The following is a 22,532-nucleotide window of genomic DNA, read 5'->3' on the forward strand; positions in this document are numbered from 1 at the left end:
AGAGGATGAGATGGTTGCATGGCATCACCGACTCAATGTATATGGGTTTGGGTGAACTCCAGGAGTTGGTGATGGACAGGGAGTTCTAGCGTGCTGTGGTTCACGGGGTCGCAAAGAGTTGCACACGACTGAGCGACTGAACTTACTAACTTCCATTAGAATATCCATGAGGTGTTTTACTTTTTGCAGTATCTTCAGTAATTAGAACATATCTAGCACGTAGTAAGCATTCAGTAAATATACGTGAGATAAATGCTTGAATGAACAAGTGCATATGATGATTGTAACCACTTAGATTTATTAAATGGACTGAGGTGAAATTTTTTATTTAGAAATTTCTTATATTTTCTCTACAGTCTGGTTATTGGCATATATGGTTCAATCATAAAGTAAGGGGTGTGTGTGTGTGTGTGTGTGTGTGTGTGTGTGTGTTTGGGGGGCTGTACCACAGCTTGTGGAATCTTAGTTCCCAGACTAGGGATTGAACTCAGGCCACCACAGTGAAAGCACCAAGTCATAACCACTGGACTGTCAGGAAACTCCTTCAAGTGATGTTTCTTAATCCAGGTTTCAAGGTGTAAAACATAGATCACTGGATTGTACACCTTAATGATCATTTCTTCATTTATCAAGCTTTTATTTAAACTTGAGCAAATCTGTAAGCCCATGGGAATCAGTTTCTTCATTTGTCGATATGAAGAGGTTGGGAAGATTGAGATATAATATTTTCTTTCAGTGCTTTTTTTTTTTGAGTGTACATTGAGAGTTAAGTGCTTTTTTTTTTTTTTTGGTTTTGTTTTTTAAAATACCTTAGTGAAAAATACCAATTGAAAAGTAGAATAGAAAGTGGGTTTCTGGAATTGTTAAAACTAGAAAATATCCTTAAAGAAACCCTCAGTGTGCAGTGAGTTAGGAACCAACTAATAACTGAAATGTAAACGAATAATATTTGATGTCTTCTTATGTGTGTGTGTTTTAAACCTGGATTAAGAAGGATTTCCAGATCCGGGAGGCAAATCTGGCCTCCAAATGCTTGGGATAATGCTTTTCAGTTTCACTGCTTAGGTCTTACTGCCTCGCACTGTAGAAATTTCTTGATTTTCCAAACAGTTCACTGTTTCATCAGGACAGAGTACACACGAAGAATCTTTCTGCCTCCCTCTTTATTTATTGAAAAACAGAAGATTAGAGGAACTAATCATTTCAGTTTACTTGAGCGAAGGCCCCTCCCTCCCCACGTAATTAGAACCAGCAACTGGACAGCCTCGGCTGCAAGCCTTCTGGACTGTGCCCCCAGCGCAGAGCATTGTGGGAGTGACGAAGGCAGCAGTCCGCGCACCGCTGCGCAGACCCTCTCAAAGAACAACACCTGTGAACTGAAGGGACAGAGACGTCGAAACTATTGCCCCAAACACCCATGATCGAAACATAACCAGATAGATTTAATCAACTGCAGCTGGGCCGAGGTAAACATAGAAGTGCTAAGGAATCAGGCGTGTTGGAAGGGACTGGGCCGGGGGAGGCGCCTTGCCGGAGTAATTGGAGCCAGGTGTGCTAGCCTGGCAATGCTACTTGGAGGTGAGAATTTGGAGAGGTTATGGGATGTGGTTTGGCTGAGGGCTGGAGGCAAAATTTTCCAAGACTGGGGGCGGAGGCTGGTAAATAAAACACAGCCGAATTGAGGAGTATGAAATACGTTAGGACAGCAAGTACCTTGGCAACTGTGAGAGCTTGCGTCTGATGGCCCTGCCTGTTGGTGCTTACCATGGGAGAATGAGTGCTCATCTGTGTTGATGCAGGTCTTCAGAGCCAGATGGATTGAGGCTATCTTCAAGGCAGGAAGGGGCAAGTTAGGTAGACCTCTCAAGATAAATGTTTGTCCCCAAACTTCCCAGCCACAGATTGGGAGAAACCTGTGGCTTTACCTCATCCAGTGACTTCAGCTGCCTTGGAAGAAGTTCATGGCTTTAGCACTTCCTGTATTCCTGTTTCTCTGGAAAGCATACTCCAGGATGGAAAGGCAGGTGATAGAGTTTCAGAAATTTCCCATGGTTCAGAAATTTGGGGTCTCCTTAGAGCAGATGTAGTGTTGGGGTCAGGCATGGAATGAATATGGCATTCTCAGGACTGTTTTTTGTTGGATTCTGAACAAAATACCCCCAAATTGCAATGAAGTGTGGAGAGCAAGACTTGAGCCTGCCCCCTCGACCCTTTTCTGAACAGGAGTAACTGGTGAAGATGACCAATCACATTTGTGCTGTATCTTTCCCACCTGGTTTCTGATGAGACCTGAGTCCCAGAGGTTGAGGGGAAAGCTGGGAAATAGCAGAAAAGCCACTAATTCTTTATTGGGAAGCCTGGAGAATTCCATGGACAGAGGAGCCTGGCAGGCTACAGTCCATAGGGTTGCAAAGAGTCAGACATGACTGAGTGACTTTCACATCATCAAGGATTGTGTTTGCAGCTGTAATCAGTTTGTCATCCTGCTTCAAAATCCAGGGACCTATCGGCAGGAGGTAATGGTACCACATTGATTGGAGCCACAGTTAAACAAGCAGGTAAACTGCTTTCTGGGAGTATGAAGAAAGGCAGCATTCTGGTCAGCCTCATCAATGCCCCTGCAAGTGGCATAAACACTAGTTTACAGACATCAAAACTGAGGCTGAGAGAGGTTAAATATTCTCCCCCAAATCATGAGCTAGGAAGTGATTGGTAGAGCCCAAGCTTGAATCTGCAGCATATATCTCCTATAGATGGGGTTGATGTACAGTTGAGTGGGTGTGGGCAAGGTGGACTTTCCCAAGGTTTTGACACTTGTTTGATCATTAAATCACTATTTATTAAGCACCTGTTACTAGGCAGTCTTTGACGCCACTTGAGACTACCAAAGGTAGCAAAGATAGAGTGGATGGCAAATTCTCCCTCTCTTCCTGCTCCCATTTAGATGATCTCACCTCCTTGCTCTGCTTAACTGTGGGCTTAAGTATGGCTCCCGATATTGTTTGTTAACTTTAATCATATTGGAGATAAGTCTTTGAGCTTCAATAAAATAGCCACCTGGTAAGAATTACATGTGACTAGGTGGGTTGTCATCTATAGGTTAAGCACTCAGAAAGAGGGGCAGGTTGGGGCGTCCTATTACTCCCGATAGCTCTGTTCTATACAACTTTCTTTGCTGGATAATCTGTGCCAAAATATTACCAAATAGCTTGGAAACAGGTTAGAATTTTGCCCTTTAGGGGAGAAAAAAGACCATGGAGTTGAATTTGGAAGGGAATCTTGGAAAATATTTCAGTAAAACAATGTATCATTCACATGCTCAAAAATTTAGTACTGCAGGGCTCCTGCTGGCAGAATCAGGTGAACTTTGAGATATATTATGACTTGATCTTGAATTCTTGCTTATCTGAAGTAGGCCGAAAGTTGGTTATTTTTGTTTTCTTGGCCATGGCCTTTTATCAGAAATGCCTATCAGATATGGTTTAGATAGATGCCAAAAGGCTTTCTGGTAACTTTTCTATATCCACAGCTACCTTTTTTCCCTTCAATTTTACAAAAACATAAATGCAAAGATTTCCCAGCACCATGTTGTGAAGTCGCCCCATATGTTGGTTCATCTTTCCTTTGTCTTTCATACATTCATTCATTTATTCGTTCTGAAAAGGTGTGAGTGTTCACCATGTACGGGCATTTTCCTCGGATTGGGGATATAGTGGCGAAGAAGGCAGAGTTTCAGCCTTTGTAATGCTTGTGTTGTTTTGAACATGAGGTATTCAAGTACTTGAAGGAATGGTCATTAGGGTGGATAGGAAAAGCTTCCTTGAGGAGGTACACTTCAACAGACATACTAATGATGAAAAGGAGTGAACCATGCATGGATCCATGGGAAGAATATGCCAGATACAAGATCTGCTTATGTCAAGGCCCGGAGCTTGGAAGTGACTTGTGGAGGTGAATGAGAAGGCTAGCATGGCTGGAATCTAGTGAGCAAGGAGGAAAGCATAAGAGATGGGATTAGCTAGTCAAGGGTCAGATCATATGATGCTTTGCAGGGAGAGAAGTTGCTTCTTGGCATTCTTTATGTTTCTGTGTTCTTATCCAGTGGTTAAAGAGGTTGACCCTGAACTCTAAAGATTCAGGGAGATCTTTTTCAGTATCAGAGAATTGGTTCTGTAAGGAGAGGCATGGAAAGTTCCACTAGCAGGATAAGTAAAAGCTGGATCACTGGTATGGATATTTGGGTTCTAGCCCCAATGATGCCATAACCAGCTGTGGAACTGGGGCATGCCATCACCTCTTTGGGCTTCAATTTCCTCTGCAATAAATATTTCCTCTACAAAAAATAGACTGTGTCTAAAATCTCCTGTATCACTAAAGGTCAGCAATTTTATTGTGCACAAATTTCATTTTGTGTTTTATCCTCTTCTTTCAGGTTTTTATCACTGCTTACAGTAACCAAGCCCACTGGTTCTAATTTTACTCTTTTCCCTTTTCTTTTGCTTCTTGAACAGCCAGTGAAGTACTAGGGGAACAAAAAGGTGGCAGTAAAAAGGAAGAGTTGGGGGGAATGAGAGAACTTCATAACTTCACACCTTGGATCTAGAGCTGGTCATAGACACTGAATGAGTCAATTGTAGTGACTAAGACTTGTTCTCAGCCTATTGATTTATGGCTTAACCAAGAGCAACCATTGTCTTTATTAAGGGATATTATCCCATCAAAATAGTGGTTTTAGAACCTGACAGCATAATAAAGTTATTGTTGACTCTTGTTTTTAAATCGTATTTTGATTTACTAGAAAGATAGAAAATAGAAAAATCTTCCAGTCTTCCTGAAATTCAGTATAAATCACGCAGCTCTCTTATTCAAAAGTATATCTAAAAGAAATTAGCAAAACCAAATAAATTAACTTGTCCTAGAACTATTATCTTGTCAACACTATGTATTTTAAAAGACACTGTAAATCTTGATTTACCTTTAGGATTAGCCTTGAGTATATTATGATTTATTTTGTTTCTGTCAAGCATAAAAGACTATAAGGCACACACTAACCTAGAGTTAAAAAGAAAAGAATAAGATTCTCTAAAGATGCTCTCATTGGTCTGAAAAGTTCAATAAATTCATTTTGGAGTATTTTCAGTTCTTAAATAAAAATCTTCTGTTTTACTTTCTGTATTCACTTTGGCAAGTTTAAACTTTTGTCACTCTTTCCTTTTAATTGAGTGCACAAATCACTTAGCGTGACCTGGAATTTGTGAGTTGATGACTCAGTCACATCAGCCCATTCTTTTTCATCAGCCACGTCTATTCCTAGGGCTCTGTCTTGAAGACTTACTGATTCTACTGGTTGCTCAAAGAACTGTAGGCTTTGGCTTAGTCCCTTCACTTATGGGGAAATTGAATCCCAGAGAAAGATACTAAAGCAGAACTTTTTTTCTTTAAATGAGTGATATGTCCAGAATCTTATCCCAGGAAGAAGACAAGTTTGAGAAGCAACTGTGTTTGTGGTTTATAGTGAAAGTACCTTTTCCCTGTTTCTCAGGCAAGGATAATTAACTTCTCCACAAGGGCAGGCAATAAGTCATTTTCTGTAAAATCAGACAATTTTATCTTCATTCCAAAATTGCTGACCAACTGTTTACTTGCTTTCTCTTTTGAAAAGAATACGATATGAGAAATTATGACCCAAATTTGTTTCAGGTGTTTACTGGAAACTTATTGTTAGGTCTTGTGAAGATTTAGGAGTTCATCTCAGGAAGACAATGGATAGAGAATGAAGACTTGTTTTCACTTTAGGAGTAAATGGTCTGGTTCATTTCTTACAGAGTAGAGAACTAAGGGTGAGATTTAAAGATTCTTGCATAGAATATTATAAATAGGACTGAATTACGAGGCTCATGACTTTTTCCTTGTAAAAATGCTTGAGGCTTGTAACTCATAGTAGTTGCCTAGTTTATTCATTGTTTATGGTTAAAATATATCCCAAACTCCACAAGTGTTTATTGAGGGCCTATAAGCTGGGGATAAAGCAAGGGAACAAACCCCTCAGGTCTAGGATACTTGGGGTTGAGGATTAAGATTTATTTTTCTCCCATTGCAAGATACTCCTTGATAATTCCTTAATAATGATACTGAATAAGATTTGGAATGGGATCCTGTACAAAGTGGGTTTTAAAAACATTTCTATTACTGATACATGTTCTGTTGGGCAAATAACTGAGGTAATTGAAGGGAGTTTAGTAAATTAATGTATTAATGTGATTAACTAAGTCACACTTGATATGCCAGAAGTTGACGTACCCACTATTTGTCAGGAGGCAAGCCATGGTCACATTACACGCTCTTCTTTCAATTGCCTTCACCGATTAGTTAAGCTTGGCTTTCATGGCTCATTGAGATCTGGCCCCAGTCTACCTTTCCAACTTTATTTTTCTATATTCTTTTGTGTATTTCCTCATCTCTATCTGAATTAAATGCCCTCCAAGCCTACCCACACTACCTTCCCTGTCTTGACATTTCTCTCAAGGTTCTCCCTGCCCTCCTGCCCTATCCCCTTAGTTCCCTGTTCTGCTCTGTTCACTCTCAGGGCCTTCCACCAGAGCTCCCTTTCTGTTCCCCACAGACCCATTTACATCTGAGCATCTTGCTCAAACCCCAGAACTTGTGCAAGTGGACCCGTTCTTCACAATAGATCCAGGGAGCTGCACTATGCTTGGGATGCATCTAGAGAAGAGGAATATGATGTGTGTGTACACATCCCATTGTTCTAATCAAATTTCTAAACGTTCTGTTCAGGGGAATTTGAATTAAGATTTCTCCCTACTAATAAGTATTTTGTTTCATTAATTCATTATGTACCACCAATGTAGTTGAGATTCTGATAATTTCTTCCATAAATTTTTGCTCATGGGAATTGTATATTTTTCTTACCTAACTTTTGAGGATGCTGTAGGGCTACTCAGGTACATCACTTTGAGTTCCTTAAAATAAAAATGTTCTGTGTATTAAAGCTGTAGTAAACATAGTTAATAATTAACTTTGATCATGTTAATAAAAATCGAAGACTCTTATAAGTTTATGAAGAAATTTGTTTCTAAGTTCCTATACTTTATAGTTTCTGCTTCTATGTAGTATAGATATAATATATACTATATTTTTATTCTTATATAGTTTCTTATTTGCTGTTTAAAGTATAGCATAAATTGATGGTAGTGGATCAGAGACCCTGGAACAGGTCATTTTCTTCATTAGTGTTAAATGAAGTTTAGAAAAATTTCCCTTAAATTTATCAGAATTAGTCCAGGAAAGGTCAGTATGAAATAAAGTCTATTTAAAATTTTATCAGAAAATCACCTTCTGGGACTTCCCTCGTGGTCCAGTGGTTAAAACTCTGTGCTTCCAATGCATGGGGCAAGGGTTCAATCCCTGGTGAGGGAATTAAGATCCCATATGCAGTGCAGTGTGGCCAAAATAAGAAAAATCACCTTCTCTCTTTTTTTAAATCCAGGGTTGGGACCAACAGCTGTTCTAGCTTGGGCAGGGAAACTTGATATAATGGTGTACATTTTTACCCTGGTCTGCTCTTAGAGCAAATTTGAAATGGTTGTTTTGGAAAATGTGCTACAAACTTATCTCTAGACCTTCGCACCAGAGCAGTTAGTTCAGCCGAGCAAATCCTTGGCACTTGACGTGCATCTTTCATAACAGTACTTTGATGCTGTGACTTGATGCCTTGAAATCAGCACAACAGAATGGTGCTTGAAGAGCAGTGTTTACTTTGATCATTTTTCAACTTCTGTGCCCTAGCCTTTTCACGGAGTACAAATTGCTTTACCAGAGTTATGGGGCTGCAGCCCATGGACTGTTTTTGTAGTCTGGTTGCTGTGGTGATTCTTAGCCTTCCATGAAACTCCTTCTCCAGGGAAACAGCAACCTTTGCAGCTGTCTCAACCTTTTTGGTGGTGTATCTGGTGGAGGTCTTCATCAAGCTTGTAGCAAGCCTGAGAGTGGTTGATTTGTGTCAGGGTAAACAAATACATGGAAACAAGGCATCTCATTCTGGACAAAGCAAACAGCTTCCCTATCCTTCTCCCAAATCATATGGGGACTTTGAAGTATCTCCAAGTCCGGCTGAAGCCCAGAGTTTAGTGAGCCATGGAGATGCTGTTGGTCATGATTATGACATGAGCAAGAGCTTTGGGAGAATGACTGATGAAGTCTGTAGAGTTGCCAGGTGAAGAGAAGGTGGTGGCAATGGAGAAGCTTAATGGGGCTTGTGTGTGCCCAGACAGGAGAAGCTGGTTTAGGAAGAAAAGTGGGCTGAGTCTAGGGAGGCCAGCAGTTTGATGTTTAGGGAACTGTGAGAAAAGCTGTTTTGACTTTAAACTTCAGTGGAGGACAATAAAGACAAAACCTTCCTTCCATAGGAACCAAGGGAATGGAGAAAAATTTTTAATAAACTATGACTTTAGAGGGTGGAAGTAATGATAGTGAATACTTAAGCAGCACTTACTATGTGCGGGTACCAGTCACTGTTCTAAGTGTTTTATATGCAAGACATGTTTAATCCTTTGCCATCTGATGGAATAAGCACACGTATTATCCCCATGTTATATAGTTGGTGAAACTGATGCCCATAGAGTCTTAACAGGCTCAAGGCCCTAAGGCTGGTAAGTGGAAAGCCCCGAGTCCAGCTGGCTCTGAGTCACTGCTCTTAACCACTGGGTCAAACTGCCTGTAATTTAGGAAGGAAGGCAGAATGACCTGAAGGATTGGATTACAGGAGACATTGGCCAACTTGCTTGGAAGAAAATGTAGATCTTGGAAGAAATTAAATTATGCTGTAGAATATGTTTATTGATTCATTCGCTTGTCCATTCATTCATCGTTAAGTATTATGTAGTGCTTCCCAAGTGCAGACTTGACTAGGCTCCAGGGTGATAAGAAAAAAGTCCCATTCCCTCTTCTCAGATAATTTGTATATTAACTTAATACAAGGCAGCAGGTGCTAGATACTGTAAGAAGGGTTAACTGGACAGAGGTCAGGAGCACCCACAGGGAAGAGCTGTCTTCTTCATTCTTGGGGCACCGATGACATGAAGCCTTCTTCAAGAGTGTGGTATTTTTTCTGTGAGGTGAACAAAATTGATCCCAGGTGAAAATACGAAGCTGTAGTTAAATTCAGTGCGTTAATACATACCTCTGCCTCTTTCTAAGGGCTTCCATGGTGGCTGAGTGGTAAAGAATCCTTCTGCCCATGCAGGAGACACAGGTTTGATTCCTGGGTTGGGAAGATGCCTTAGAGAAGGAAATGGCAACCCATTGTAGTATTCTTTACCTGGGAAATCCCATATACAGAGGAGCCTGGTGGTCTACAGTCCATAGGGGTCTCAAAAGAGTCGGACATGACTTAGTGACTAACAACAACCTCTTTCTGAACAGAATTGACAGGTCTAATCTGGTGAGATTGCATATGGTTTGTCCTTGAGAATTTCCAAACCACAGTATATCAGTATGTCTAATTTGTGAACAGTGCTGGTAGGCATGAGTTATAGGGTAATGATGGAGAGCACTTTACAAGAAGGAAAAGGTTGAGAAGGCCTGGGGGATCCATCTTTGTATGGAGTAAGTTCCTATGATGCCTCAGGTGATGACTGCAAAGTTCCCGAGATATATTGAGGGCCTGTCTATAACTAATGTGTAATTTTAAACTATGTGACAAGTGTGTTTCTAGTGCTTACAAGTATTTATTTATTCCTCATAAAAAGTAGTCACTATTCTGTTTTTTAGATGAAGAAATAGCAGCACAGAGAGGTCAAGCAGTTTGCCTGGTCACACAGCTAAGGATAGTGGAGCTGGAATTGAATGCAAGGAGTAGGCTGCAAGTGTCCATGCTCTCAATCATTATGTGATTCTGATTAGTCATATTTCACTTAATGGGTTTCATTTTAAGTCATAAAGTATTCATCAGAACAGTCTGTTAGATGCTAAGGCATTCCTAAGTTTAGCTTGAGGCTGATGTCAGACCCCCTCCTTCCCATGAAACGTCTGGTCATTCACTGTTCTAAAAGGGACTGTATTCACATTGTACATCATGCTTTATGTCTCAGTACTGACTGGGAACCTTTCATGGTAAGTGGATAATTAATAGAAAAAAGAAACAAAAATCATAGAGTTTAGCTACTTGTTAAACTCTGGTTTGAAAAGTTTGTTTGCTTAAGGATGTGGAATCTGATGGTGACTTTGATTTTAGTAGGTTTCCTTGTTTTAAAAACAAAGTTATTTTAAAATTTTATCCCCCGAAAATAGGTCTGAAAATTTTAACTTTTCATCATCTTTCTTCCAGAGAATAATAAAATTTCCCTCACATGTTGGAGTTTACAAAGAATTATGTTTGTCATAATATAAATTATTTAACCTTCTCAACTCTCCTATGTGACTACTCTGATTTCTTTTGAGGTAAGAGGAGATTTAATTTAATATATCTTAGGAAGAATAATGGCTTGTTCAAAGCTAGTTCTAATTTTAGAACCTGGGCTTATAAGCAAGAGACAACAAGCTCCCACAGACTCAAATATCCTAAGACATAGACAGATGGGACCTGAACCTACCAGGATGGTATTCTGAGCTCTTTATGAGATACTGATGAACTGTCATCACTTCCATATTAGATTTGCTTTATCCTAGTATCATTTTCTTTAGAAATAATTACTGTTGAGAAGGATTCTCAAGTATTTTACTGTATTGCTTGCTAAATATATAGACTTTAAAAAAATATCTGGCAGACTTCTTTAGAGAGTAAATGAAATAAGTGAGTGAAGTGATTCTGAAAGTCTTAAGAAAAGTATTCAGTAATGAAGTTATGGAAGCCCTAGCTTCTAGGATCAGAAGGGGGTCTTAATGGTCATTCAATCCAGTTTTATCCTTGTGTGTGTCTTTTGTTTCTAAAATGACTCTGACAGACACTCACCCAGCCAATACAAGTTGTTCAGAAAATTGAGAAGGAGTAGAAGAAACAAGAAAATGTATCACATTGACAGATTCTGCCTGTTTCTTTCAGACACCTTTAGGTCTAATCTGTCCTGCTTGGGAACCCTGCTCAGCCAAGCTGGTGTCACTTCCCCCAACCCTTGACATCTTCTCTCCCCACACACCCTGGACATATTGCAGTTCTTGGTTGGTTTTATATTGAATATTATCATCACTTCCAGGAGTTGGTGATGGATAGGGAAACCTGGCATGCTGCAGGTCATGGGGTCACAAAGAGTCAGTCAGACACGACTAAGCAACTGAACTGGACTTACTGATCATCACCTCTTCATGTAGTTGACTTTCTCTGGATTGTGGTGACCACCTTGGGGAAAGATAGGCTGCATCTTATTCCATTTTTGTGTTCAGGAATGGGTATGGTGCCTGGCACATCATAGGTACGTAATTAATGCTGTTTGAATAAATGAAAAACATGCACAGGAAACACAGGTACCATCTGAAGCCAGCTTTGTGTGTTCCTGAGCTTTGACTGCCTTAGATCTGGAGTCATGAGGGCTGGTGCGAGCACTCAGCCTACGAGGATACACTGAGTTCCTTGTACTATCATGTAAAGCTTTTTCTAGAAGAGACTTGAAACTCAAGAATTGGTCAGGTTTATCCTGCATGAAAGCTTAAATCACATTTTTTTTTAATTGTGTGGTAATAAAGAGCCACATAATATAATATTTACCATTTTAACCATTTTAAAGTAGGCAGTTGAGTGAAATTTGTGCATTCATGATGTAGTGCAAATATCGCCACTGTTTTGTTCCAACAGTCCCGGCCCTGGCAATGACTTCTTATCTCTATGGATTCACCTGCTCTGAACATTTCAAATAAATGGACTCATACAGCATATGGCCTTTTGTGCTGACTTTTTTCACTTTGCATGTTTTCAAGATTCATCTGTGTTGTAGTGTATATCAGAACTTTATTCTTTTTATTGGTGAATAAGATTCCATTGTATGGATATACCACATTTTGTTTATTTCATTTCATGTTTTTATGGAGAGATTTGTCACTGAGTCAGATTTCTTATTTCTGGCCAAATATCATGAATGGTAGAGAATCTTAATTATTTCTTCAAGATCCTGGTTATTTTGGAATATTTAAATTTATAATCTAAGCCTGAATATTTTGTAATGCAAGCACCCCATCCTTTTCCCATTTTGGCTCTATTTACTGCTTAGTGGTGGTATTTTCAAAAGATGAGTCAAAGACAGAATGGTAGACTGTAGTAGTTTTGCTGAAAATGAGAAGTGGAAGACTAGTGGCTGTTGACTTAATAGATGCATTTGGATCTTCACTGAATTATGAACCAGAGCTTAAGCTGTCTGATTCTGATATTTCTTTTAGAACCTTCCAGACTTTGGTCAGGATTTGAAATTTTCTTCATAGACGTATTATGGAAGAGTTGCTTTTATCTGCTTTATTTGCATGGGAAACTAAGTCTTTGTAACACTGCTGTGCCTTCTGTGTTTCTAAAGTACTCAGTAAAATTCAGAGATTATAAGCTTTTTAAAAAGTCATTTTATGTATAAAAATGAGACTATGCATAAATAGTTAAGATAATTAATATTTCCAGATATTAAGGTAAAACCTCATATTTCCTAATGTCAAATATGGGAGACAATTTTAATTATTCACTTGGAAAAGAATGTCCTTTTCTCTGTTGCTCTGTAACTCACTGATTCCCAGTGAGTGACTTGACTTATCAGGGTTTCAATTGGTTGACTATATGTATGATATTGACAGAATTATTGAATCTTCATTATTGGGAAATGAATGACTGTGTGTAAGTTATGATTTGAAAATCAAATGGTTTGTGTTCGAGTTTGCACTCGTTTCATTTTGAGATAAAATCTCTGCCGTGACACTCAATTCTGATTTACCTGTAAATAAATGTCAAGAGGATCATTCTTGATCTAAATAAGGAATGTTGTTCAGGTTTCTTACAACTTAGTCTTCTGCTTCTTTCTTTTACTTTTTATTTTCCTTTTTCCTTCAGGTTATTAATATGTGCTGAAATGATTTCTAAGAGTATAACATAACTATAATGAATTTGTTACCAGGTCCAGCTCGTTACTGTAGCTTGTCCCTTTCCAGTTAGAGCAAATGTAATAAACTACTTTTAATAGTGCCTGAAGAAAATAGAAAATTCAACCCCTTTAATATTGGCTTTAGGAAGATGTGATCCCATCCTAGACACTTATCAACTACAGCATGCCAAATTCTGTATGCATATTTTGGCAACCTTCCCTCTGCTTTCTGTGATCATAGATCTTACCCTGAAAACTCATTGCAAGGCTTAGAGAAAACTTAACTCTGAGAAGGAAAACAGTACTGAACTCTAGTGTAAACACTTTAAACCACATTTACTCTATTGTGCATTAGCCTGTTCTGACATAGTTCATTGCCTGAATTAAAAGCATTTAAAGTTCTGTGCCTCTAAGAGACAATAGAACATATGGTCAAAAAATAATGCTTTTTCAGGAAAAATACTCCCAAGGCAGAGATAACATGTTTTCTCACCTTTGACGTCTGAGTTATTTGTTCTCCTTTTCTCAAGGATGGGTCATGTAATGTTGAAGCTAAAATTCCTCTAAAACATTTCCATTTAAAATTATGACCTGGCTGGATGAAACCAGAATAACCTTAGGGGGCTGTTACTGTGACTTTCAGGAGTTGTTTGCTAGAGCTTTCAAAGGAAACCAGACTTTACAAAATTCCCAAGATTTTCCTACAGTGACCAGAATTTAGTTTCCTTAGAGAATGCTTTGGTCTAATCCATATATCAACTGGGAGGCCCTGGAGCTCAAGGAATGATTGGCTCACACCTCTGTCTGCTAATTCTGATTGTAGAAACCCAGAGGAGGGTATATTTCTGCAGATGTCCAGAGCCTTAGCATTCTCGTGGCCCTCTCCACTTTCTGGGTATATAACTTTACATGTGGCATGTCTGAGATACACTTGATTCACTTGGATTTGAAAGGCAACCAACACCATCTTGACTGCCATAATGCATTCGTTCATGAGAATGGTGAGCATTATTAAAGCTTTTGTAGAGGAGATAGAAGGAGATAGTATTCATAAAAATACTTGTTGACCCATCCCTGTGGATTTCACTGACCTCTCAGCTTGTACTGGCCTTCTGTTGTCTTGCTCACAACTTAATCCTCTTCCTTTCTTCTCTATCTTCCTCTCTTTTCCAGAAGCAAAATAATTCCTGCCTCTTACTCCTTTAGAGCAATTCCCCATCACCCCCTCTGCGCTATGGCCAAACCCAAGATTAAGAATGAGGTGGGAATCAAGACATAAATTGGCTGGGTGGATGAGAAACATGTTCATGTATGCACTTCCACTTACAACATTACTTAACCCTCCAAATTGTATATAATTATTTTATATTCTTAGGTTAATCATGCTTCCATTATGGCTTGAAACTATACGTACCTTCTATTTTTGTCTGGCTATTGATTATGAAGACTGATAAACACCTTTTACTATTGTGAAAAAAAAGAATGAGATGGGAAGGTAGGGAGAAGGAAAGAGACAAACATTCCATTCTGTTCTTATGAATAGACTATGAATATTTTTAAGAATAAAACAAGTTCATTCTATTCTTAGCACTGCCACTTTCTAGCCATATGTCTTTGGCTAGAAATTATCTAGCCAAAATTATCTCTAAGCACAAGTTTCTTCATCTTTAAAATGGGGATAACTCTATAATTATGCAAAGTAACTCTTGATAAGAATAGCAAATCTTAACCCAATAGATGAACCGATGAATCTGCTTACTGTCTCTGAGAGATGATACTAATGCCTCTCACTACTGTTCCTATTAGCACGGCAACCAAGTCTAGTGATTTTGAACATCTGTATCTTAGTAATTACTCCTCTCTAGATTTCTCTTTTGTGTTAGAAAGGAAACACTGTATGCCCATTCAGAATTCCTTACCAGCTTCAGGTTAATGTACTAGTCCAGGGAAATCCAAATCCCATTCTTTAACATTTAGACATCAAATTAAATTTAATCACTCCCTGCACACTGAGTGGTACATTTGCTAACTTTAAGAGGGTGTGCAAGCAGCAATTTTTATTGAGATTCATAACTGCAGTTTGAAGATGGAAATGATTGATCCAGTACTCACATCATGTCGACACTGGGTTCTTGCTATGCCTACCTTTTAAGTTGGCTTCTACTGGTCACTCCATGATTCTCTTTATTGTACAAGTCTATTTATCATAGTAATGACAAGCAAGCTATCCTGACATCCTGTAATTATAGACATATACATGTCAAAGGAGTGGCTTACTAAACAGGTAGCAGAAATAATTTTGAGCCCATTGTAAAAAGCAGACATTGAGAGGAAATAAATGAACACAGTACATATTACAGGAAGCTTTGGTTGTATATTAGTGTTCAGTTCACTTCAGTTCAGTCACTCAGTCATGTCCTTCTCTTTGCGACCCCGTGAATCACAGCACACCAGGCCTCCCTGTCCATCACCAACTCCCGGAGTTCACTCAAACTCATGTCCATTGAGTCAGTGATGCCATCCAGCCATCTCATCCTCTGTCGTCCCCTTCTCCTCCTGCCCCCAATCCCTCCCAGCATCAGAGGCTTTTCCAATGAGTCAACTCTTCGCATGAGGTGGCCAAGGTACTGGAGTTTCAGCTTTAGCATCATTCCTTCCAAAGAAATCCCAGGGCTGATCTCCTTCAGAATGGACTGGTTGGATCTGCTTGCAGTCTGAGGGACTCTCAAGAGTCTTCTCCAACCACCACAGTTCAAAAGCATCAATTCTTCAGCGCTCAGCTTTCTTCACAGTCCAACTCTCACATCCATACATGACCACTGGAAAAACCATAGCCTTGACTAGACAGACCTTTGTTGGCAAAGTAATGTCTCTGCTTTTGAATATGCTATCTAGGTTGGTCATAACTTTCCTTCCAAGGAGTAAGCGTCTTTTAATTTCATGGCTGCAATCACCATCTGCAGTGATTTTGGAGCCCCAAAAAATAAAGTCTGCCACTGTTTCCCCATCTATTTCCCATGAAGTGATGGGACCAGATGCCATGATCTTTGTTTTCTGAATGTTGAGCTTTAAGCCAACTTTTTCACTTTCCTCTTTCACTTTCATCAAGAGGCTTTTGAGTTCCTCTTCACTTTCTGCCATAAGGGTGGTGTCATCTGCATATCTGAGGTTATTGATATTTCTCCCAGCAATCTTGATTCCAGCTGTGCTTCTTCCAGCCCAGCATTTCTCATGATGTACTCTGCATATAAGTTAAATAAGCAGGGTGACAATATGCAGCCTTGAGTGTTTGGAATCGATCTATTGATCTAAGCAAACATTTTTTCATGTTAATCACTTTGCCAGTATTAAGTTCCTTCAGTTTTTCTAGAAGTTTAATTCCTAACTGTTCTAATACAATTGACTTGCCTGAATGAAAATCACTTAAAATTCTATGCCTGTAAAAGATAGTAGAACTCTTGGTCAAATTTCTGTCTTTGTTATCTATCCCTGAGAAAGAGAACATGCTCCAGGGTTTTCTTCATGTTTCATGTATTTGTATTCACATAACTGTAAAAAATAATAAGTAAAATCACTCTGTTTTCTTGGCAGACATTCACTGTTTGCCTAGTGTGATTCCCCTCTATGGCATAGGTGGTGCTCTGCCCTGTCCTGTACACACAACAGAGGGGGATAATCAGGGTGTTTATTCTCACAAAGCCTGGGCATGGCCTCGAAATTCTGTCCAGCACACGTTCCAGGCAGCCCCCACCGTTTGTTTTGGGAGCATGAGTTGGTGTCTGTTTGCTTTTCTTGACTGTGTTTTAAAGTTCAAATAGAACTTGGTAGTGAAATTAATGTCCTCCTTATCGATGCATCGCCCCTCCCCCCATCACTTTCTGGCCAGGAAAATGCAACCATTTGACTCTGTAACCATTACTTGAGTCACATTTCATGAATAGCTGTCATTGGTGCTTCCTTTTACTCATCTTTCAGAAACCATGTTGCCTGCTCACTAGATATCTAGCCCTGTGCTAGCCCCAGTGATGCAGAAATGAGTGTGACTTAGTTTCTGCCTTTGAAGAGTGCCCTGAGGGTTTCACAGTGTAAGGCGGGGAGTCAGTGTCTTGCAGAGTAGAAACTGGAGCGTGGTCTGTGGGCATGGCCCTGGACCCGGCTCTGTCTGTGGGGCAGGGAGGATTTCACTGCAGGCTGCATTTTGAGCTGGGTGCACTTGTTGGTCCAGGGGCTGGCTGGAGGGTGCTGCAGGCGAGAATCCGAAAGACTGTGGTGTGTTAGTGACAGAGACAGTTCCATTTTCAGATGGCAGATGCTTAGTGCTCAAGGACAATGGGAAAGTGACTGTCTGTGTTCCCAGCCTTGCTGTCAGCCCCATCCATACCTCGGGACACCTGGAGTCTCCCCTTTCTCAGCCTCTTTTTCCTATAGTGACTAAGCAGTGGGCCACTCTGGGAGGCAGGGCCAGGGTCCCTAGAATCCCCTTGCAACTCTCCCAGCCAAGACTCCTTTAGAGGGTCATGACCTGTAGCTTCAGAAATATTCCTCTGTTTATACGAGCTCTTGTCTCTCAACCTCCAATGCAAATTTAGTTCCGAATATTTTTCCAGGGCATTCAAAATATAGACAGGCAGACTTATTTCTGCATTATATTTCAGACTTTCATTTGAGGGCCTTTCTTCCCTATTTTGTGGTTTTATTAGATTATTTTCACAGTCTCCTGGGGAATCCTGAATCCTGTCCTTGCTGAGGGGAGGAAGACTTAGTTTTGGAATTGACTGGCTGTGTCCCTCTCATCATGTTAAATGTCTCAAGACAAAACCATTGGGAAGGAGCATGATGTCATTTGTCATAGAGGTGAAGTCAAAAGAACTCAAAACCTTAATGCCAATGAGGCTAAGGTGAATGGTCAGTTGACTTTTTAGGGTAGGGTGGAGACACTAGGGGTCAAAATTCCTTGAATTTAACATTTAACTGATTGATGTTCTAGAAATTCAGAGAAATGTAAAAATAAAATTATAAGGAAATGTTTTAAAGTTCCAGATCCAATCCTTCAAGAATATTTTTTTTTTTTAATTTTATTTTATTTTTAAACTTTACATAACTGTATTAGATTTGCCAAATATCAAAATGAATCCGCCACAGGTTTACATGTGTTCCCCATCCTGAAATCTTTTTATACCAATTCCCAGATGGCAAAAGACAAGCAATGGTAAATAAAATGTCAGCTGTAGGGGTTCCTCAGATTGGAATACCCTTTAAAACATAGCAGAGCAACTAACTACCGTTCCCCACTCCCGGCAACTGGTTGCATATTTCAAGTGCATCTGAATCAGATTTGAGTTTGAAAGTCCCATTGCTCAAATGTAAGGGAAATTCGAGTTCAGCTGTGGTTACCCTGGTGTCCTGAAGTAGGTTGAGTCCGGCTGTGTAAATGATGAGTGCTATGGGAATCAGATGTAGGATGTTTTCAGTTACTGCCAACGCCGTTGCTAAGTGGTTGTCTGCTTACTTCTGAAGAGGGCATAGATATGGCTATACACACACCAGGGTGGGAGTTTATGGGTCTTGTTTATAGACACAGTGCTGGAGTGCTTCTCTTATCTGTCTTCGTGTAAACTGATTGTTGGATCATCCATTTCAGACCAGTATTTGGTCTGATTTTAGAGAACAGAAGTCCCTCTGGTTGTGTTTTGGATGACTTCACTGTTTCATGGGTCCATAGGGGCTCTTAGAAGAATCAGAAATGTTGAAATGGAACTTCACTGACACGTTAGCAAAATTAGACAACTGTTAGACTTTTGTATCAGTTTCTTTGCTTGCTTTGCTTTTGTTTGTTTTAACAAACCCCAAGAGGAGGGGATATAACTAATAAGAAATTTTTGAAATCACTGTGGTAGAAATAATCTTGCATCTCTGCCATGAATCCTGGAAAATTCAAAACAAGTTTTCATATGGCATCTTTCCATCAAGAGAGTGGTGTTCTTTTCTGTAAGAAAGTACATAATTCATTTAGATAAAGTGATTTACAGGGTTTGCTGCAATGTATGGTTTTTGCTTATCACAGATAATCTGTGGAGAACCGAGTCTTCACCCAAACAAGGTCCAAAGAAAGCCCTTCCTGTTGTTTTCTGGTGATAACGTGGCAAGGACACGCTTCCTAAATGGGAGACAGGAAGTTTGTCTTCCCACTCAGAGGCTTTATGCTCCTGAGAGTTGGCCTTGACTTTAGTCAAAACTGTGTTCGGATTCCCCAGAAGAGTATTCAAAAAAGATTTACTTTGAATTTCTTTGTAAAATAGAACTACATTAATTACATCTAATAGTTTGTTGAAGTGCACAGATAGCCTCATAAGACCTAATATCAACAGATGTCATGGAGCAGATTAGACTAAACGGTTTTCCTGTAGTTTCAGTAGTGTATGAGGAACAACGTCTACATCAGAGGTGTGACAGATCAGATTTACTGGTATTTTCTCATGACATTCAGAAGACTGAATATTCAGCACTGTTTGAGACAAACCTGATTAGCACTGGAACTCTTGGACAGGGCTTTTTGCACTGCTGTATGATCAAGTATGCTTTCAAGAAGTCACTGAAATTCCAGAAGCTACATGTGAAAATTTTTTAATTCTGCATGTGTACTAAGTTGCGTCAGTCATGTCTGACTCTGTGTGACCCTATGGACTATAGCCCTCCAGGCTCCTTTGTCCATGGGATTCTCCAGGCAAGAATACTGGAGTGGGTTGCCATGACCTTCTCCAGGGGATCTTCCTGACACAGGGATTGAACCCCTGTCTCTTATGTCTCCTGCACTGGCAGGCAAGTTCTTTACTGCTAGCACCACCTGGGAAGCCTCTTTTAGTTCTGAGTTGTCATCTATTATGTTCTTTCCCTGAGGGGATAATATTTTAAAAGTAGAGGTGTAATTTCTAGTTTGATTAGAGAGACTAATTTTGTTTCTGTTTCTGTGATTAGAATTTTCCTGCTCTTCTATAGTATATTCTTAACATTAACATGGGTTAATGGTTACTTAACCTGGAGTTCATGGGTCCTGCAGTGGATGTATTTCCCTGACACGGTCAGAAAGTTTTATGTGTCTGTGGGGTATTTTGGTGTGTGTATGTGTGGAAGGTGTATGTGGGGCGGGGAGGGGGGGTGGTGGTTCATAACTTACATTAAACTCTCAAGAGCTCTAAAACCCCCAGAGGTTAAGAAAGAAGCCACTAATACAGAGATTTGTCAGTGTTCCCTCATTTGAGATGCAGCTGCTTTAAGTTTACCTCCATTTGCCTTCACCACCACATGGCCTCTGGGTTCAGTTTGTTATTCCTTACACACACACACACACACACACACACACACACACACACGTGAAACCTGTGGACTAAGAGATGACCCTTATTTTTATGTGTAAATTTGATATAGGCTTGAGAGTCAACTCTCTAAACTTTTGTTTGGATGTCCAAGTTGGAAATTATTGGATATACTGCTGTTTCTTTGCTGCAGCCTGTCTCACCTCTGATCTTCCGACTGTAATCCCTGGACAGTTTACACGGGGGAAAAAAGCTTTAGCACAACGCTCTTATCTTTGTAACTATAGTCTGTCCTGATCTATAGTTGATTCTAAAGAGGATTTTCTTTTTCTCATACTTTTTCTTCTCCTTTTTTCCCCTTCTTTTTTTCAGCCTGAGAGAAATTAGGCACCTTAGCCAGGAATTCTTTAAGAGCTATTCTCGGTATGTTCTCCCCACATTTCTGGGAGCTTTTTTACCTTCATTCTTTGTTGGTTGTTTTTGGTTGTCCTCTATCTTCCCTTCAGCATGATTTATTCAAGTGGAGGAACGTTGCTGCGGGGTTAGGTGAGCAGGTGCTTGGGGGGGACTCTCTGTTGCTGCCAACTGATCTTTTTAAAAAGTATTGAGTATTTTTCTTTTAATTTCCCAATTGTAGTGTCAATTCTTCTTTGCCAAATGGTTTTTGGGGCTTTGCCTGGGCCCCATGTGCCAGAGTCGGGGATTCATCTTGGCCAGACACTGCCACATATTGAAGAGGGAACCGATTCCAGGAAAGCTCAGAGGGCCATGGCTCCTAGAAATCTCTCCTTGATGGTGTGAGCCAGGCCTTGACACTTTGGACCATCTGGAAAATTTTGGACTTGAGCACCAGTATCTGTCTCATACATATTTTTCTTTTCATTTCCTAAGGTTCCCCCCCCCCCAAATTCTTGTTCATTGGAGATATATATTTATTACTGTTTTATCTGTGAGCTCCAAGAAGAATCGTCTGCCTGAGGACTGCAACTATTCTTTGTGCTCAATAAACAGTTTTGTAATGAATAAATCTGGAAACTTGCACACATTAGTAGTGACAGAGTGTTTCTTTGCCGTTGTCAGGTACTCTTAGACAAGGAATGATTTCACCTCTCCTTTCCGCACTCTGTATAGTGTGTGCTTTCTGTAGTGGGTATCTCTCTCTCTCGTTAGTGTAGCAATATGAATCTCTGCCCCTGCTCTGTCTCTGCTGCCTCTCCTGTTTATAGGGGTGATCAATCTGACTGTTTCTAGACGTGGACACATCTCCAAAATTCTGTGAAGTTGATTCTGTAGAATCAGAAAACATGTTATTTTGCTGTGGCTGTACCCAACATTGCTGTTCATTAGTACTCTGCTTTTAATACTATGCTTATGCCGATACTAAACTGACCGTAGCAGCGTTGCTGCAATAGCTCATGATAGAGTCTTGCTTCTGTGTTTTTTCACTTTTCTGTAAGTTAGTTAGCTATATACCTTTGAGTCTATTCAGATTAAAAAAACTTTTTAGGTAACATAAATTGATGAATTTATTGTGATAAATCAGTCATTAAAAATTATCTACTCTATATTAAGCACAGTATTAAATGTAAGACATATCTTTGCCTACTGGGTATTTGCAGTCTTTTTGAAAATCGAGACACATATTCTCAGTAGTAAATGAACCAGATGGTATTATATACCAAAATGCAAATTAGTCAAAGAATAAGATACTTTTGTGGCCTTGAAAAGCAGAGAATCAAACATCCAATTGGCATTTACCAAGTGCCTACCCTGTGCTAAGGCATGGAGATTGATAGTTTAGTGTTTTATTATCAGTGACCTGAGGATACACTATAATAAGTGACACTGGTGTCCTAGGCAGTTCTGCAATGAAAGGCAGAGATACACTGAGATAGAGTGGTCCAGCAGCCATTGGAAAGACATCGAGTAAAGTAATCCAGCTTTGAGAGCCCTGTGCCTAATGATGGTACAGATTCAGATCATAGATCTAGCCCATTTAATCCTCATAAGGATTATGGCTGAAATGTAAAATTATTTCCAGTATATCTCTCAGTCTGTGTCTTTCAAGTTACAGTTCATTTTTGTTTTTTGCCTAATCACTTTAGGGTGCTTTTTGGTGAGTTCAACTTGTTTGTGCGTGTGTGTACTCATT

The 22,532-nt window shown here is 39.7% G+C and overlaps 1 protein-coding gene and 1 long non-coding RNA gene across 8 annotated transcripts in view; both read left to right on the forward strand.

Moving 5' to 3' along the window:
• The window catches only part of TGFBR3 (transforming growth factor beta receptor 3), a 207,967-nt gene that overhangs the window by 109,269 nt on the left and 76,166 nt on the right, over positions 1-22,532 (forward strand). The window lies entirely within an intron of this gene.
• On the forward strand, positions 1,511-21,811 carry LOC129655143 (uncharacterized). The gene is made up of 3 exons (XR_008715786.1): positions 1,511-1,578; positions 20,753-20,803; positions 21,018-21,811. It is a non-coding gene; the product is annotated as an uncharacterized LOC129655143 (long non-coding RNA).

This window comes from Bubalus kerabau, chromosome 6 (assembly GCF_029407905.1).
Source record: "Bubalus kerabau isolate K-KA32 ecotype Philippines breed swamp buffalo chromosome 6, PCC_UOA_SB_1v2, whole genome shotgun sequence".
Lineage (NCBI taxonomy): Eukaryota > Metazoa > Chordata > Mammalia > Artiodactyla > Bovidae > Bubalus > Bubalus kerabau.